The sequence below is a fragment of the Odocoileus virginianus genome, chromosome 2 (assembly GCF_023699985.2).
Source record: "Odocoileus virginianus isolate 20LAN1187 ecotype Illinois chromosome 2, Ovbor_1.2, whole genome shotgun sequence".
Lineage (NCBI taxonomy): Eukaryota > Metazoa > Chordata > Mammalia > Artiodactyla > Cervidae > Odocoileus > Odocoileus virginianus.
In genome coordinates this window covers 73,442,761-73,461,912 of record NC_069675.1, presented here as the reverse complement: position 1 = coordinate 73,461,912, position 19,152 = coordinate 73,442,761, and the positions used below count along the sequence as shown (strand labels likewise).

Genomic DNA, 19,152 nt, shown 5'->3' with positions numbered 1-19,152 from the left:
GCCTTGTTTACTAAATGGAATCAGCAGATAATTTCACGGTGGTATAGACAGCATGAAAATCCAGCTTGGGATTCATAAATCCTGCCTCAAACTTGGCCGGTTTAGACACAGCCTGCCCCCTCAGCCCTGTCGAATTGGAAGCTACACAATCACCCCAGGAGGGAGGTGGATTTGGGGGAAGAGAAAGCCAGGCCTCGTCTCCTCACCAGCCCAGGGAAGGATGCTGAGGGCTTTGGGACCAGATGAGTGGGAAGAGAGGTATTAATCACAATCCACAGTCAGTGAGTGAAGGAAATGCAAGTCAGAGGGTGAAAGACTGCCCCAGTCCGAGAACAAGGGTCACTGAGTTCGTACTGGATGAGCCTTCACCGGCCAGGTGTCTCAGGCTGAGAACAGGCTACATTCACCCCCTGCTCCACACTTATTTTTATTTGGGTATTCTTGATTAAAATTCTCATCATTCAGGGCATGTCCAGAGGTTTAGCTGAAAGTGCTAAATTTGGGAAGGAGAGAGGAGTGAGGAATAAGGGCACTGAAGGAGACCCCCGTGAGAAGGGAGAAATCTCACACTGACTGAGCTCCTAAGGTGTTTGGGGGGCTCCCTTCACTCTGTTTTGGGTCTTCGACTCTCCTCAGTTTTCAGTATACAGGATGTTTCCTGTGTGCCTAAAAATTATAATTCCATGAAAAGCCTCCTAGACCACGTGAAACACACCCAGAGAGACACACAGACACACACCCCTAAAAAAGAGATGAAGCTATATGTCTTTTTTTCTTTTTACTGACTAATTTATTTTTGACTGCACTGGGTCTTTGTTACTGTGTGCGGGCTTTCTCTAATTGTGGGGAGTGGGGGCTACTCTGTGGTTGCGGTGAGTGGGCTTCTCTTGCTGCTAAACACAGGCTCTAGGGCATGCAGGCTTCGGCAGCTGCAGCACTCGGGCTCAGTCGTGCTCTCAGGCTTAGTTCCCCTGCGGCATGGGGAATCTTCCCAGACCAGAGATCAAATATGTGTCCCATGCATTGGCAGGTGGATTCTTAGCCAATGGGCCACCAAGGAAGTCTGAAGCTATATATCTTGAATCTATATTAATCTGTTAGGCAAAGTTTCCCAGTTATTTTCCTGAAAGTAAAATTATTTATTAGCCAACATGAGTCACTTTTGCTGGAGAAGATGGATGACTTGAATGGATGACTTCTTAAATGACTATGGACCAAGTGGCCACAAGAGGGTCATCCTCAACCAGCAATGTCTGGGGATCTATTCTGTGTGCTCACTGCATCCTCACATGCTCTTTCTTCTGTTGCCTGTGTGCTGGGAGAGAGAATTCTCTGGTGTATTTTCTTATAAGTATGCTAAACCTATAGGATCAGGCCATGCTTATGCCCCCTTTAACCTTCATTACTTCTTTTTTTCAATTAAAAATTTTAGAGCTGTATAAAAATTTTAAGATAAGAATTGCACATATTTAAGGAGTACAACATGATATTATTGTGTACAGCATGGTGACTGTCATTAATAATACTGTATTGTGTACTGGAAATTTATTAAGAGAGTAGATTCCAAGTGCTCATACCACACACACACACACACACACACACACACACAGAATGGTGACCTTAATTACTGTTCAAAGATCCCATCTCCAAATACAGTCACACTCTGGGTTATGTCTTCACCATATGCATTGGAGTTGGGCACACTCTCTGTGATAGAGTATATCCAAGTGTTGAGCTGCAGGTAGATTTGAAGGGAGCATTATTCCATAGAATGATGATAATAAACATTTATCTGGTGCCACAGTTTCACAAATCTGAGTGATGAAGTATAACGACATGAGATCTGCTGACTATGGCAAGTGATTTCCAGTGGGAAATGCCTCCATCTGACCACAGAGAAAAGGCTGCTTCAGACTGGATTTTAGAGTTTCTCTCCACTCTGTCTTGGGATCATGTCTTATTGATCATGTAAACCTTTCTAGGAGAAGCATCATTAAGTCCTAGCAAGTCTGCAAAACTCTAATCATCAGGGAATGTATTAAAGGTAACAGATGAAGCTTAAAAGAGAGCATTACCATTCTTACAGAATCTTGGATAAATTACAAAATTCGATTCTGAGGGATTCAAGGGAGGATTGTCATATGCCTAATGGGTACTGAGCACTCATCTTTGTGGTAAGGGAGCTTTCACCTTGCCTCCAGGGGACAGAGTAAATCATGTATGTCCAAATAGGGTTGTGCAGTTCACAGGCAGTACATTTGTCTGCTTTCATCTGCCTGGATTAGAACGAGTGATTGACTCGTTTACACAGCAGTGGGAAACAGTGAGAGTGTCTATAGAAGACTGGAATTACTGCCCAGATCTGAGTGCAATAGACAAGGAAGAGATGTGGCTAGTGATGAGAAATGATGGATTCTAGAATTAAAAAAAAAAAAGTATTTATTTAGAAAATGCTCACTTTCTGCAGAAAGGTTAGTTTAAACATCTGAGTTAATGTACTGTAAACTGTTAAACTATTTCCTAAACAAAGGGAGTGCATAAATGGCACATTGATTGTTTTTGGTGGGTGCATTGTGTGTTTTGGGTTACAGCTTGTTTGTTACTGAAAGCAAACGGTAGCGGTGTGATGGATTTGCCTATGTGTGAAATGGATCTGCAACAAGGGAATCACAAAACGTTTACACTTCTAGACATGAGCACTCCCAACGCAGCACAGTCTGCCTTTCCAATTTCATCCAACTGTGATGGAAGGAAGAAAAAATTCCATAACATCAATGTGCACTTAATTGTCAGAGAGAAATAAAATTACAAAGTTTAGTAATACCATAAAAATCTGTGCTGTTATGCAAGAACCTAAAATTACATGCTCTCTAAAGGAAAATCATTATACTACAGGGACTCACAAAAGCTTTCCAAACAGAGCTGCATAATCTCACAGTTAAGAGCAGTTACTTCTGGTTGAAAGAGACTAAAAACAAAAAAGCAATCACTGTCAGGTTGTAAGGGTGGATAAATGCAAGGTGACTTTGGGTCATTCTGCTGTTTCGAGCCTGTGGAGTTAGGGGTGCCAAGGTAAGGATAATTCATTTTACAAGTATAAATTTAAGCTGTGTCTTATTTGATTTGAACTCCAATTAGTACATTCTTTTACATTCTAATAGATGGTTCAATCTTCTGTTTAAAAAAGCAATTGGATTCCCTTAAAGGTAGCTATAATTTAGGGGGAAAAGAAAGAGAAACAGCACAGATAATTAGCTCCTGTAATTTGGGTGATTTTCCTAAAGGTGGGTAGCTTGAGTCTTCCCAGTGGAGGAGGGCAGGTGGAAGAAAGGGCACTGGGTTTTGTAAATGGATCCTTCGCTTTAGAATCTGGGCCTTGTTTTGTTCTATACAGGGTGATTAAAGCAAGAAGATGTAGGATGACTTATTGTGGGCCTCCAGGTAGAGGGAAAAGTAAACAGGATTTCAAGTTATTGCTTTGAGTTTTTCTTCTCTCTGCCTGTTGAAGGTGGGTCTTCAGTGTTGGGATGCTAGGACTTGACCTGCTAGAAGCAGCACCACTGTGAGCTGAGCTATGCAACTTACAGAGGTGCCAGCACCATTCCTGTGGGGCAGCCTGGGATCCCAGGGTCATAATCTGTTTCTTTGAGAACATGTCCCCCTTGGGTCGAAATCCTTTAATCAGTGCAAAAATACTGCCCTCTGCCCCCAGCCCAATGCACTGCCACATCTCTGACTTTTTCTCCTTGATTCTTCCTAGTAGGCAGTATGGTTAAGTGGAAAGTGAATGACTTGTGACTAAGGCTACCCTGATTTCCAGACTCCACTTGCTAGCTATGTGATCCCAGGTGCAGTTTTAAACATATGTGAACCTCAGTTTTCTTCTCTGTAATTTGGAGGTAATAATACTTACATCATAATTTTATTGGAATTAAGAAAATTGCATGTTTGTTTCTTTCATCTTGGCAGCAGATTTCAGGCTTATGGGCAATGAAAAAGTTAACAGAAAAATGAGACTCAGTTCAAGCAGAAGTGAATAGAAAGAAGAAAATGCTAAATAGAAACAACAATGATGTTTAAGTCCAGGTTAATGCAGAAATACAAGCAGAATTGCCAGTTAGTATAAATATATCTCATGCCATTTTGGGGATATACTTAGACATTTTAAGGTTCCTTATCTGAAATTTAGATTCAACTGGAGGTTTTGAATTTTATCTGGCAACAGTAATCACAAAGTGTCATGAATATGTGGCAAAAAGGATGTGTATCTATGTGAAGGTCACTAGGCAAGGCTAATAATGCACATGGGGAAACTGCTGACTGATTATAACTGAGTTGGAAAGGCATTACATGAAGAGGTACTGCTGAGGTTTTGTAAGAATCAGGTTTAACTAATCATTATGATGTGTTAGCACTTAGCCAATCAAATAATAAGTAACTGCTACCAGATCATAGTTATATTGTGTTTAATCAGCAGTTAATTTCTTGTAAGAGGTTACCATTGTTGATATGTTCTATTTAGTTACATGATGGATGTGGTTATCTTGAGCTGGGTATTTGCTGCTTAGGAAGAGAGGAACCACCACCTTCAGGGTTTACTGTCATCAGAGGAAATGAAACAGGGGGAGAACAAGCCAGTCACCCCTAGGGCATTGCTGGACAGCACAGGAGAGCGCAGACTCCCAGGAGGACAGGTCCTGAGATACTGAAGATACTCAGCCCCTGGGGCAACCATGGGGTGAAAAGGGGGGCCTGCCATAACCTCTCTCCTGCAGGGACTGGCACGTGTATCTTTTCTCTCTTATAGTCCTCTTTGTTTTTTTCTAGATTTAAAGTAAAGCACAGTCTGAATGCCAGCCCAGATTGCCCAGGACAAACTGCTTTGGAGATTTGTACACTTACTTTCTGCTGGCATAGCTTCTGGCTGAGACCATGCCCTCATTAGAGACTGCTGCTAGTGCCAAGGGAGCCTGGGTCTCTTTGGGACGTTGCTTTGCCACTTGCAGTACAAAGTGTGCACATCTTTTCTGATGTGTCATAGTCATTAAAATTTTATTTCTTGGCCTTTCTTATTGATAGAAAATAGTATCTCATTATTTTCATTTGCATTTCTCTGCTTGCTAGTGAGTTTGACAGCTTCTTCTTACGATTATTAGTCATCTTGTCCTCTTCTTCTATAACCTATTAATGTTTTTGGTCACATTTCTATTGGTTTTCCTAACTTTATAGACATTGTCTTAAAAGTTTTAAGCGTGACACCTATTCTCTCCCTGGTATATTTCTCTTTCTAATTTGTGCCAATGTTGTCCTTCAATGAACTGAAGTTCTTAATTCCTGTGTAACCACATCCATTAATATCCCCACATTGCATATGCTTCTGATATCTTTTTTAATTGAAATATAATTGATGTACAATGTCATGTTAGTTTCAAGTGCACAGCACAGTGATTCAGTTATGTACACACATACACACATGTGTGTCACATATGTCCCACATATGTGTGTGTGTGTGTGTATATATTCATTTTCAGATTCTTTTCTCTTATTTGTTATTAAAAAATACGGACTATAGTTCCCTGTGTTATGTAGTAATTCCTTGTTTGTTATCTATTTTATGTATAGTATTATGTATATGTTAATCTCAACCTCCTAATTTATTCCTCCTCTGCCTTTCCTCCTTGGTAGCCATAAGTTTGTTTTCTATGTCTGTGGGTCTATTTCTGTTTTGTAAATAAGTTTGTCTTTTTTTTTTTTAAATTCCACATGTAAGCAACATCATATTTGTCTCTGTCTAGCTTACTTCACTTAGTATGATAATCTCTAGGTCCATCCATGTTGCTGCAAAAGACATTATTTCATTCTTGTTTACGGCTGAGTAACATCCCCTTGTTCTACAAAGCTATAGTAGTCAAAACAGTATGGTGCTGGCATAAAAAGAGGCATATAGATCAATGGAACAGACTAGAAAGCCCAGAAATAAACCCACACACCCATGATCAATTAGTCTATGACAAAGGGAGCAAGAATATACAATGGAAAAAAGACACTCCTTTAATCAGTAGTTCTGGGAAAACTGGACAGCTACATGAAAAAGAATGAAATTAGAACATTCTCTAACACCATATACAGTAATAAATTCAAAATTTATTAAAGACCTCTATGTATGACTAGATACTATAAAACTCCTAGAGGAAGAGATAGGTAGAACACTTTTTAACATATATCTCAGTAATATCTTTTTGGATTTGTCTCCTAGAGTAATAACATTTTTTTAACATGTTTTTCCCCCACTCTTAGATATCACAATTATTTTTCAACATTTTTCTATCATCTGCTTAGATCCCCATCCAGCATTTAGTTCCTTTTTTACAATTAGATTAAATTAGCTCTATTTATTTTTCTAGCTTTTTTGGAGATAAATTATTTTGGCATTAAATGCTGTGTAAGTTTAAGAAGTATAATATTATGATTTAATATATGTATATATTGCAAAATGATTAGAACAATAAGGTTAACCAATCCATCACCTCATATAATTATGTATATATGTGTGTGTGTGTGAACTTGTAATATCTCATATTTAGATTTTTAATTCATCTGACTCCACCTTTGTATGTGATGTGAGTTAGGGCACATGATTCTATTTTCCCTTATTGTGAGTTTCCATTACATTATTTCTGTAAACAATATGTTTTCAGTTTTACTCTTTATTGATTAAACATGCTATTTCTGAGTGCTATTTAACACATTGGTCTATTTCTTTCTCTCTGGGCTAACAGAAGTTTACTTATTTATTTATTTTTTAGTAAGTCTTAGTAACTGGTATAGTTAGTATTCTCTTATTGAAATAGCTATTCATGGGATTTTATTCTTCCAGAACATTTTTTGAATAAGTTTCAAAAATCCCTAAAAAATTCTACCTTAACATTTTAATATAATTGTTTTTGTATTAATACTTATAGTGTAATTTGGAGCATTTTTCTATTTTGTGAGACTATTTGTTTAAAATAAGACTTAACTTTTTTCACAGAGACTTGATAGAGTTTACCTATAAAACTAGTTGGACTGAAATTTTTTAGGGAGATTGTATTTAACTACTATTTCATTTTTTAAATGTTTATATAATACTGAAGGTTTTCATTTTTTTTTTCTCCTTAAGATATTCATTGTAGGAGTTTATTTAATCTAAGATTTAGTTTTTAACTACTATGCTATTTTTTAATATGTTATTATCTGTGTCCTTCATGATTTATTCTTTTTAATACATATATATTTTTAAACTATCTTTTTTTATTGCATTATCATATTAGGGCTGTGCATTATGAATGTTTTCCAAAATTCAATTTGGAATATTATTTAACTTTTCTGTGTTTATAAATGCCACATTTATAGGCATTTATAGATTGAAATCTATCCTTACATTTCTTTTTTCTGATTTCTTTGACTTTATCTTTGTTCGAACTTCTTGAGTTTTAATCTTAGCTCATTTATAAAACATGTGCTTTCTGATCATTGTAATTAAATCTGGCACTTAAAATCCTAAAAATCCATTTAGTTTTCATTGTCCAGTCCTAATTTTTTCATAATAGTCTCTCTATATATAGGGTTATTTACCAGCATGAGATTTTGCTTTCAAACCCATGGAATTTTTAAAGTTATTTTTGTTATTAATTAATTTTTTCTTGAATTTTGGGTGTAAAATCTATTATGCATGATATTTATTTCTGTTTTCTTTTGTTCTCACCTTCATTCTTTCTTTTCATCTTATTCTTTTCTTTATCTACTTATTACTTTAAGAATTTTAGTTTTCCTATTTTTTTAAACACAGTTATTCTAAATATTGTATCTACACTCAAAAAGAATATGTACTCTGTTGTTGGATGCTGAATTCCAAATTATCCCATAGATTAATTAAATTTATTTGTTTTATTATCTAGACTTTTCCATATTTCTGTTTATTTTGCCTTCTAGGTCTATCTATTTCTGAGAGTAGTGTGATAAAATCTGCAGCAACTATTGGTAATTTGTCTTTTTCTCTCTTCAGTCTTTCCCATTTTGGCTTTATATATTTTGTGATTTTATTGTAGAAGTGATAGCTGTTTCTAATGGTTTTATTTCTTTGATCAACTGTACTCTTTACCAATATAATCAGCCGTGCTATCTCTGTGGAGTTTTTTGTCTTAATTATATTTTGATATTAAGAATACTTCCTCAGATTTCTTTTGGTTAATATTTTCATATCTTTTTTCCATCCTTTATTCTCACCTTTTATTTTATTTGCAAATATTACAGATGTTGTACTGTTACACAATTTTATTTTCAACCTGAGTTTTTCATTGGTGAATTTAATCCAATATTATTGTGATTATATTGGCAATTTTTTGGTTATATGATTTAGTATTTTCCCTTTAATATCCTTCCTTTTTGTTTACTTTGGTAAACACTTCTTACTTTAAGTTTTCTTGTCCTAATTTCAAAATTACACACTCTACTTTTGTTTTTACATTAGAAATCTTTAAATAAAGAATCCTCATGTTTATATCCATATTGATTTCTTAAATTTATTATTACCTCTATTCTTTCCCTAAAAAATCAGCAAGTTTTGAACATCCTCGGGGCCTTTTGGCCTTTTCTGCCCCTTTATCTTCATGAAATTTTAGTTCTGAGTTTATTGCAAAATGTGGAGCACTATAGATTTTGCCCTTTTATCCTTGTTTCAAGAGGTAACTTTAATCTGTGCTAGAAAAGTTAATCACCCTTACTTCTCATATGGGTTGCTGCAGCCCAGGGATATACTTTTCACCTTGTTTGATTGTTTCACCCGAGAGTGTTTTCTAAGTGTTTGTATGGCAAGTCTTCTGAGGCTTATATGCCTGGGGATATTTTTCTCACCCTCGCATTTTAATGGTAATTCTGTTAAACAAAGAATTTTAGGGTCTGATGTCAATTTCTGCCTGTTGAGTGTTTCTAACAGGTGTAGGTGTGCGTGTTTTTTCACCTTTCCTATCTACCACTCTGGGCTCTTTCAGTCCAAGGTCTCTCATTGATAATTCTAGGAATTTTGTCTCCATTCTTTTTTGCAAATATCTCCTTTCTTTAGTTTATTACTTTTGTCTTTTGAAACTATTCTATTTCTAGCCTCTGTATTCCCCAGCTTTTCTCTTACATCTTCTAGTTCTTTGTCTGTTTTTGGTGTCTTCTGAGAGAACTCTTTGATCCTTCAGCTTGTTCACTCACCCTTCAGCTGTACTCATCTCTTTTGGTGATTTAAAAAATTTTAGCTACTCTATTCTGCACACTTAATATTTATAACTTTCTTATAACTTCTTGCTCCTGCTTTATGTTATAGTACATTCCCTTCTATTTTGAGTTTATGAACTTATAATTGTAGATCATCTATTTCAATAATTTTGCTTCATATAGCATATGTTCTTTGGTTTGTAGTCTTTCTTGAAATAATGATTTTGCCCTGTAGGTATGTGAAAATTGGGCATGTCAGCTCATAGTTTCCTGAAGGTCAGTTATCTCTTGTGATAATGGACACGCACAAGTTTGAGCCTACCTTGGCAATCTAATGGGAGAGGTGAAAACCCTAGGCACCTGTGGTGGACACACTTTTAGGTCACCTATAATAAGTCTTGTTCTTTTATAATTTCCTCTTCTTCAGTGCCAGCAAAGCCTCTGACTTGCTTCTAAGCAATAGACCTTGGCAAGGGTGATGGACTATGTTTCATTATATATAACTTCATCTTTGCTGGCTAGAAGGAGAGATTCTCCTGCTGGTCTTGAAGAAGCAAGCAGACCTGTGTAATTGCCTCTGGAAAAGGCCACGTAACAAGGAATCAACAGGCAACCTCTAGGAATGGAAAGCAGCCCTTCCTGACAGCCAGCAAGAAAATGGGAACCTCAGTCCTACAACCTTCAGGAGATTATATGAAACCACCTGAGGGAGACTGGAAGCATATCTTTCCCTAGTCAAGCCTCTGATGAGGCTGTAATCCCAGTTAGCCCTGGATTGCCTCCTGATGAGAATCTAAAGCAAAGGGCCCAGTTAAGCTATGGGCTTTCTGACCTACAGAAATTGGAAAATGATGCATGCTTGATGTTTTAAGCATATAAGTTTGTGGCAATTGGTTAAATAGCAATAGAAAAACTAGTATATCTTCAATTCTCTGTTGAGTACTCCTGTTGGCTCCCATACCACCTGGCTACACTTCTGGACAGATTTTGCCTTTAAATGGTTACAGGATATAAGTATTGGGAGGAGGCAATTGGTTTAGATTTTTATTCAGTAGCTGAAAAAATTTGAGAGAGATGGAATGGATGTCCCCACATAATTAGTAACCACCTATCTATTTTCATTTTCACCTCTTCTAAGTTTTCATCATATTCTTCATTTATAGGCAATAGTCAGCTTTACTAAAATATTTGACTATACTTATTTCCCATATTTCCCATAGCATAGTATAGGATTAGTTTCTTGGTATTTTCAAAGAAGGATTTTATTACTCAACAAATAATCTGAACTCTAATTAAAAAAAAAACTGTAGATATAGAGCTCTTTTTTTAAACACTTTGAAAATGTTAGCCTTCTGTTGATAGTGAAAAATTTGGTAACAATCTGAAACTTTTTTGTTTAACATAACTTCACTCACTGGAAGTATTTAGAATATTATTAAAATATTCCCTATCACACATGTGTGTGGATCTTCCATTATTTATACTGTTTTGTACATTTTAAAGTACTTTCTCTTAGGTGTTTATATTTTTAAATCTTGAGAAATTCTGGTGCGTTATCTGTTTCCACTTCTTCATTTGTTTTCTTTGTGGTACTGTTACAAATGGTTGGTGATGTTATATTTTTATCATCTATGTTTATTAACTTCTGTGTTTTCCATTACTTAATGACTTTCTGCTGCCTTCTAAATAAGTTCCTGTGTCTGATTTTCTGTTCACTCATTTATTTTGTGGCTCTATCATTTCTGTTAATTTGTCTATCATTTGTGATTTTTAAAATATATTTATATTATTATAGCCAAAAAATCTATTTGCTTCTTATTTATAACTGTTTATTGCTGCCTAATGTCATCAACACATCCTATCCTAGCTCTTTTAAGAGATTCATTCTATTTACTCTTTAAATGTTAACCTCTGTTTTCTGTCTTTCTCAATCACAGTGTATACATTGTTCTGTACATTGATATTCTATTTTAAAAATTGTACTCAGATGACTTCTTAGTTTTCTCTTTAAGCTCATATACCTTAGCTAGTCATGTTTACCAGAGGATAAGAGCTTCTGTTCATCCTGGTGAATTTAATGCTGGATAGCCTGATTTGCTGTGTCACTACCAATCTTTTATTCCTTTCAGGAAAACCCTGGGACTTTTCTTAGTATTTCTTTCTCTTGGCTGTAACTGGCTATACTTAGGGTTTAGAGCAGAAGATGGAAATACTCAGCAGCTGCCATTTTACAGAAACTTTTTAATCCATTCCTCACTCAGCCAGGCTTCTGCTTTGCCCTGTTATCTTGGGAACAGAAAAATGCTTAGCATAGTTTCTGCAATTCAAGAGCCTGGTTTGGAAGTCCAGCTCTGCCACATTCTAGCTGAGGGAACTTGGACAAGCTTCTCAACTTCTCTAGGCTTTGGAATCCATATAAGTAATGTAGTCTATTACTATTCACTGACTGCTACCATTGCTATGATATTTTGATAAAATAATGTGTATAAAGTGATTAAGACAGTACCTGATACAAGGTAGGGCCTACTAAATATTTGCTATTTATATCATTACAGTGTCTAGCTGTTGTATATGTTCAGCAAATGTCATCTATTACTGTGTCCTAGTTACACATATCCAGAGAGACCTATCTGAATCTTTGCACAGGTTACTATCAAAAGGTACCCATTCTTCAAATCTCGAGGATTCCTGTGTGCTTCCTGCCTTGACCTACACCTCTTTCCATCCTAGTGATCTGGTATTTTTTTGACAGGGGGCACTCTTTAGGCAAGAGTATGAGATCAAATGTTGATGGAATGGAAACAATATTTAAAATCTGTAGTATCTTATATCCATTATTTCCATCCTTTAAATCTTTGCCTCGTAGACAATATGTGAACTGACTTCTCTTGTATGCACACAGACATTCACAGATTTTAAAGAAGTTTTACATTCATTATCACATTTAATTTTGCATGACTTCAAAAAACATAAGAAACACTGAACCTATTTTCAAGAGGAAAACAATTCTCAAACTGATGGAGAATAGGAACAAAATTCCAACAGGTTGAGCATAGTGAACCTGAAGTCAGCCCAGTTGTTCTAGCTTCTTTGAGCACAGTCCCCCCTCCACACAGTTTGCAGAGGGGCCCAGGAAAAACAGAAACCTAGGATTTCTTCAGGAAGTGGATGTGGAAATAAAAGTGAATGGAATTTTAGATATTCATGATTTTGTCCTATCCCATTATACATTGAGCTCCGGGTCATGGCACACCCTACCCTTTCAGTGAAGAGGCCTCCTTATGCTTTTATTTACCCTTAGCTGATTGGGGTTGGTGCTGGGCACTACAAAGAACATCAGGTTTCAGAGTCTCTTCCTGTAGTTCAAGCTCTGACCAAAGCATCTAAAAATGTCGACCCTGTGAATCACTTACAGTATATTGTTAAGACTTTTCAGGAGCTTTGGGAAATGAATGCTTAAATTTACAATTTCTCAGGTAATAAGAATGAATCCTCAGAGCTAAACCATTCTGTTACCATCGCATAAGTTGACCTATTAGATTTTATACACAGTTCACAATAGAGTGTTCTATCTGTTTACTAGAGAGGCAGCTTGTGAACTTATGCCAAGCAAACATACTAGTGACCAGAAAACGTGGTACATATATGCAATGGAATATTATTCAGCTATTAAAAAGAATGGAATATCATTTGCAGCAACATGGATGGACCTAGAGATTGTCATGCTGAGTGAAGTGGGTCAGAGAAAGAGAAATGTCATATGATTTCACTTATATACATAATCTTCAAAAAGAAAAGTGATGCAAATAAATTATTTATAGGATGGAGACAGACTCATTGGAAAAGACTGATGCTGGAAAAGATTGAAGAGGAAAAGAGGAGACAGAATGAGATGGTTGTATCGCATCACTGACTGCATGGATATGAGTTCCAGCAAACTCAGGGAAATAGTGAAGGACAGGGAAGCCTGGTGTGCTGCAGTTCGTGGTATCATAAAGAGTTGGACATGACTTAGCATCTGAACAACAGACTTAGGGAACAAACTTGTGGTTCCCAGCAACTATCCCAGTAGGGGGAGGGATAGTTGGGGAGTTTGGGGTTGACATATATGCACTGCTCTATTTCAGTGGAAAACCAGCAAAGGACCTATTGTATAATACAGGGAACTCTTCTCAATATTGTGTAACAAGATAATTGGGAAAATAATTTGAAAAAGAATATATATTTCCTTGGTGGCTCAGGCAATGAAGAATCCACCTGCAATGCAAGAGACCTGGATCCAATCCCTGGGTCTGGAAGATCTCCTGGAGGAGAAAATGGCTACCCACTCCCTTATTCTTGCCTGGAGAATTCCACAGACAAAGGAGCCTGGTGGGCTATAGTTCATGGAGTTGCAAAGAGTTGGACACAACTGACTGACTAACACTTTCAACTTCAACTTTCATGTATATGTGTGTGTTTGTGTGTTAAAAAAGAAAAAACAACAACAACTCTGTGATGACCTATATGGGAATAGAATCTAAAAACATAAAAGAGTGGATATATGTATATGTGTGACTGACTCACTATGCTATACAGCAGAAATTAGCACAACATTGCAAATCAATTATACTGAAACAAAAATTTAATTTAAAAATGTGTATTGAGTACTAACTCTGGCCCAATCTTATGTGAAACATTGTAGAGGAGACTAAAAGGGAATAAGACACATGAAGCAATTAGTGAATATGTATATGAGAAATCGTGTTTCTCAATGCATGTGACATGTACAAGAAAGTCAAACAAGGTATAGCTCATAACCCTGATCACTTAGTCAACAGCTTGTCACATGTAGTCATCAACGCATATTTGTAGAATAAAGAAGGCAAGATCAGGGTAGGCAGATATTTGTGCTTGTGTCAGGCTTTTTACAAGAGATATGATCTGAGATATTTTCAAAATACATGGGGGAAAGGGCAGACATCCTAAGTGAGGTACAGACATAAAAGCAAGAAGAGAGTTTAGAGAGGAGAAAGGTGGAAAATGTGGGAATATCATCCATTATTAGAAAATAGACATTGTATAAAGCCCCATTAAGTTTACAATAGTCACATAATAACCTCCTAGAATCTTTAAGTCATATCTCCTCCACTTTGATATTTGAATGAATAACTAAGTCTTTTCATGCTGGTAAAATATGGTCATTTCTTTTTTTCTTTTTATCTCTTTTCTGTCTCGCTCCTTTTATTAAGGTATGATTTATGGCCCAGAATGTGTTCTTTTTTTAAAAAAGAAATGTTGATGATATAAGGTTCTTTCATCTTTATTGTATATGATTTTAAAGTTACATATGGTTAAAAAAATCAGAATGAAGCACCTGAAGCGTTCATTGATGGACCAATAGGTAAACAAAATGTGGTATATACATACAATGAAATGTTGTTCAGCATTTTATAAAAAAGAAAGTAACTTCTGACACGCTACAACATGAGTGAACCTTGACAGCATGCTAGGTGAAAAAAAAGTCACAAAGACAATATTATATGATTCTACTTACATGAGGTACCTGGAAAGTTGTCCAGTCTCTAACTCGTGTCAGACTCTTTGGTAACCCCATGGACTGTAGCCCACCAAACTTTTCTGCCTATGGAATTTTCCAGGCAAGAATACTGGAGTGGGTTGCCATTTCCAAATAATCAAATTCACAAAGACAGAAAGTAGAAGGGTGGTTGTCAGAGACTGGGGGAGGGTGGATGGGTACAGAGTTCACTTGTGGACGATTGCAGCATTCTGGAGATGGATACGGTAATGGTTGCACAACAACATGAATACACTTAATGCCGTAGAACTGTGTGTGTATCTGTCTGTTAGTGGCTCAGTCGTGTCCGACTCTTTGTGACCCAATAGACTGTAGCCCACCAGACTCCTTTGTCCGTGGAATTCTCCACGCAAGAGTACTGGAGTGGGTTGCCATTCCCTTCTCCAGGAGATCTTCCTGACCCAGGGATGGAACCTGGATCCACAAATCTGCCCACAAATTGCAGGCACATTTGTTACAATCTAAACCACCAGGACAGCCCAACAGACAGTAGAGCTGTACACTTAAAAAATAGTTAAGGTGGTAAATTTTTAAAAAATTTACCAGATTAAAGCAATGGGAAAAAAAATTAAAAATCAGAATAGTATTCAGAGAGAAAAGGTTATTTTTTAAATTTACATTTTATTTCAAATGTTTTTATTATTTTAGGACCAGTTTGATTTTCTTAATATACTTTATTTTTTGGATAAGTTTAAGTTTTAGCAGTATTGAGCAGAAGGGAAGCATGTGGGTGGCGGGAGGTCTGCTTAACGATCTCCAAGAGCATTTCAGCCAGAGCCCCCTGGTTTATTCACGTCATCTCACTGGCTTTAACTGATGAAAAGTGTCTGAGACAAAACACAGGTAGAAAGCCAGGGCTGTTGTAAAATCGTTTGTTGATTCAGACATTATCGATTCAAGCATACAATGTGTCTGATACAAATTTTTTTTTCTTTTAATTGAGAAAACTGACCACTTCATTTGACAGTGTTTAGGAAATGTGTGTATACACAGTGTCTGGATGCAATCTGTAAAGATTTGGAAACAGAATGAAGGGAAGGCTGGAGGTGGCCCTTTAAACTTGGGGTGTATTTTGCCAATAACAATAAGAGTGGACAAAGGTGCAGAAGCATTCTCTTTTTAGTTTAAGCATTGTAGCATGCACCCATGGCAGTTTACAGTGACAATGTACCCAGACTGGGTTCCCCCCCCATCCCACCCCACCCGCCGAGTCCTGAAAAAGGTTGACTCCAGGCCTGGAATCTCTGCAGTTTTTCATGTTCTGGAAAGAGAAGAGAAGAGAAGGTATTTTGCAACTCAGCCTAGTTGTTTCTTAATGTTTGGAGAGAAATATGTCTTCTTGTACATTGTTTTTTCAGTTGAAAAGAAACAGACTTTCTCATTGTACTGAAATGCCTCTTCCATATGCTTACTGTATTTGCATCTGAGCCCAAAAGGAGTACAAAGATTTTGTTCCCTGATTATTCTCAAGCTCAGAAATTAGGGTGAGCCACACTCCTAATGGGATTCCAATGAAAATTTGATTTGCGGTAACTAGTGGGGAGCACAATAAAACTCTCAGTGTAGAAAGACACGATTTATGCTCTCTGTTGACCTTGATTTTATGTCCTAGGGAATAATCATCTTTGACATTTGTAAACGGCCCTTCCTACCACAGTCCCCCAGGTCTCCCTCATTCAAGAGCTGCTCTCAGAATGTCACTTTCCTACTCAGTGACATGCTAGTGTACCACAGTGGGAGGCCAGGACCTTCAAACAGGAGGGAGCAGCATGATGCGGTTAAAGCAAAACCTGAAACATATCCCTCAGGGAAGGAAACTCTGGGGTTCAGAGTTCCTGTGCATGTAAACTATACTGCCAGTGTGTGTGGCTAGTTGGGGAAATGTGCTTTGCAGAGCAGCTTCACTCCAGGGAAATTGGGAAGGGTACCTTTGAGTGATTTCAAGCCTTTGGGAAGAGTCCCTTGAAACCTTGGTTTAGGTAAGCTTCAGTGTTGTTGGTAGGAGACCAACAGACTGTGGACCATAATAGGGCCAGAATTTCTCAAAATTATAACATCTTGAACACACAAATCAGACATGGTAACTATTTCCAGTAGTTCTATTTTGGGAGCAGCTTCCAAAGTGATGAATACAAATGACAACTATCATTATCCTAGCTTATTCATGGAATCACACTGTCCTGGGAAACTACAGTTATGGAAATCAAGGGAATATTGCTTAATATTACTATTAATAAATTACATGCTAGAGCAGCAGTGGCAGTAGCTGAGCAAGTTGATGCAACAGAACAAGTGTTCACATGGCTTCATATTTCACAGAACTCAATCTTACTTTTAAGTAATTTGTGATAAAAGATGTCCAATTACAATTTTGCCTTTCACATACCTTGAATTATAAAAATTTAACCAAATGCTAGCCAATTCATAATGCTTCAAATATGTGTATGTGTGTCTCTCTTTCCTTCTATCTCTATCTGTCACCTATCTATCCATCCATCCATCCATTTCCCTTCAGTTGCTTTAACTGAACAACCAAACTAGAATTATCTACTTTTAGGAACTCATTTTTTTCACTCTACAGCTCTTAAGATGGCTCAACTATTCTCTCTTGCCTGTGGTTTCAGTGTATGGAGAAAGAACCAGTTTTCATCTTTTGCTCAAATTCTCCAAGTTTTTAAGGAGGGAAATTCACATTCTTTTTTCTTTTAGAAAAAGCACTCTTTAAGGATGTCTTTTCCACAACTTCTTCTAAATATGAAATGTGTACCATTATCCCCCTTAAAATTTCTAGTCAGTACCAGTCCAGATTTATAGCAAAGTTTGATTTGAGACTTAATGAATAAATCCAAGCATCTTATATTTTGTTATACTACAGTGAACACAAAAAATTGTTAATTAAAAGAATTAAAAGCATGTTAACTGCATTAATATTTATACAGTTCAATTAATTTTAATACCTGAATTCAGAAATTTATAATCATTTTAACTTAATTTGATTCAACTGCTTTTTAATCTTTGAAGGTATTTTTCAGATTAATGTTACTGTTTTAAAAATCCTGACTAATTGAGACAGGTCAAGTTGCTCATCTGATTCTATACTGTGCCATGTTTGGGATTTGGAAAGGCTAAGACCAGTATTTCAGAATCCAGTGCAATGACTGTGCATGGCAGATACTCCTTTTTTCTCTCCAGTATCAACAGTATTTATGCAGCTTATAGTAAGCATCTTATTCTGCAAGAGAAGAAGTAATCAGACAAATAACTGATGCTAGTTTTCTCTCTTACATCCTGTTGAAAAATACATCTGATGCCCTAACACTCTCACTGGAATACCTGTGGTACATTTGATAAAAAATCTCTTCTAATAATATATCGATTCAAATCCAAGTATTCCCCCTACCCATCTCACCCTCCCAGTATGGCTCTAAAGTTAAAAGTAGAGTCTGAGACCACAGATTAGAAACACTCTTTCAAACCCAGATGATGTTTATGGTCTTTCAATGAGAAGTTAACTTTAGTATAAAGCATTCATTTGGAATGGATCCTCCCAGGTTAAAAATTAATAAATTAATGTATTCATTCCATTATTTGCTACACAATTATAGCCACTTTTAGATTCTAGTTATGAAGTTCTAATAATATCAAAAGTGCAAGAAAGATTAATAAAGAATTTTCTGCTCTTAATGTGTTAATGACTTCAAGTATGAGGTAGAAATGTAAACATGCAATTAAAATCCAGTGAAATAACTTCCACATCTGGTCAAGATGGAGTAAAAGGAAACTGAATTTATCTTCCAAATACTCAAAAGGTAGATAAAGTATATGCAAGAATTACTTTTTCAAGGTGTTAGACCTAAACTTAATTATAACAAAATCATGTTGAATGTGAATGGTTGAAAAATCCCAATTAAAATGCAGAGATTATCAGTTTGAATAAGACCCATTACACTTTAAATATAATGACATAAATAAGTTGAAAATAAAAGGATAGAATGAGGTATATCATAATAACATTAACCAGAAGAAAGCTCTAGTAGCTGTGTTAGCATCACATGAATTTGACCAAAGAGCCAAACAAATATTATTGGGGGAACAGAGGTTATTTCATAATGGCAAAAGGATCAATCAATTCATTGAGAGGTTGTAACAGTCCCAAACATTTATGTTCCAAAAAATAGAGCGTCAAAATGAACGTGTAAACATGATAGAACTGAAAGAGGAAATAGACACACCACAATTATATTTAAATGTTTCAGTATTCCTACTTCAACAGTAGATTTTAAAAAGTAAAAAGAAAATCATTATGTATATAAAAGATTTCAATAATGCAATTA

The 19,152-nt window shown here is 36.3% G+C and overlaps 1 long non-coding RNA gene across 1 annotated transcript in view; it reads left to right on the top strand.

Annotated features, from left to right (window-relative positions):
* The first annotated feature begins 2,838 nt into the window (after window positions 1–2,838).
* The window catches only part of LOC139029906 (uncharacterized), a 28,157-nt gene continuing 11,843 nt past the window's right edge, over window positions 2,839–19,152 (top strand). The window contains exon 1 of the long non-coding RNA XR_011482193.1: window positions 2,839–3,072. This is a non-coding gene — a long non-coding RNA (uncharacterized lncRNA). The remainder of the gene's footprint in view (window positions 3,073–19,152) is intronic.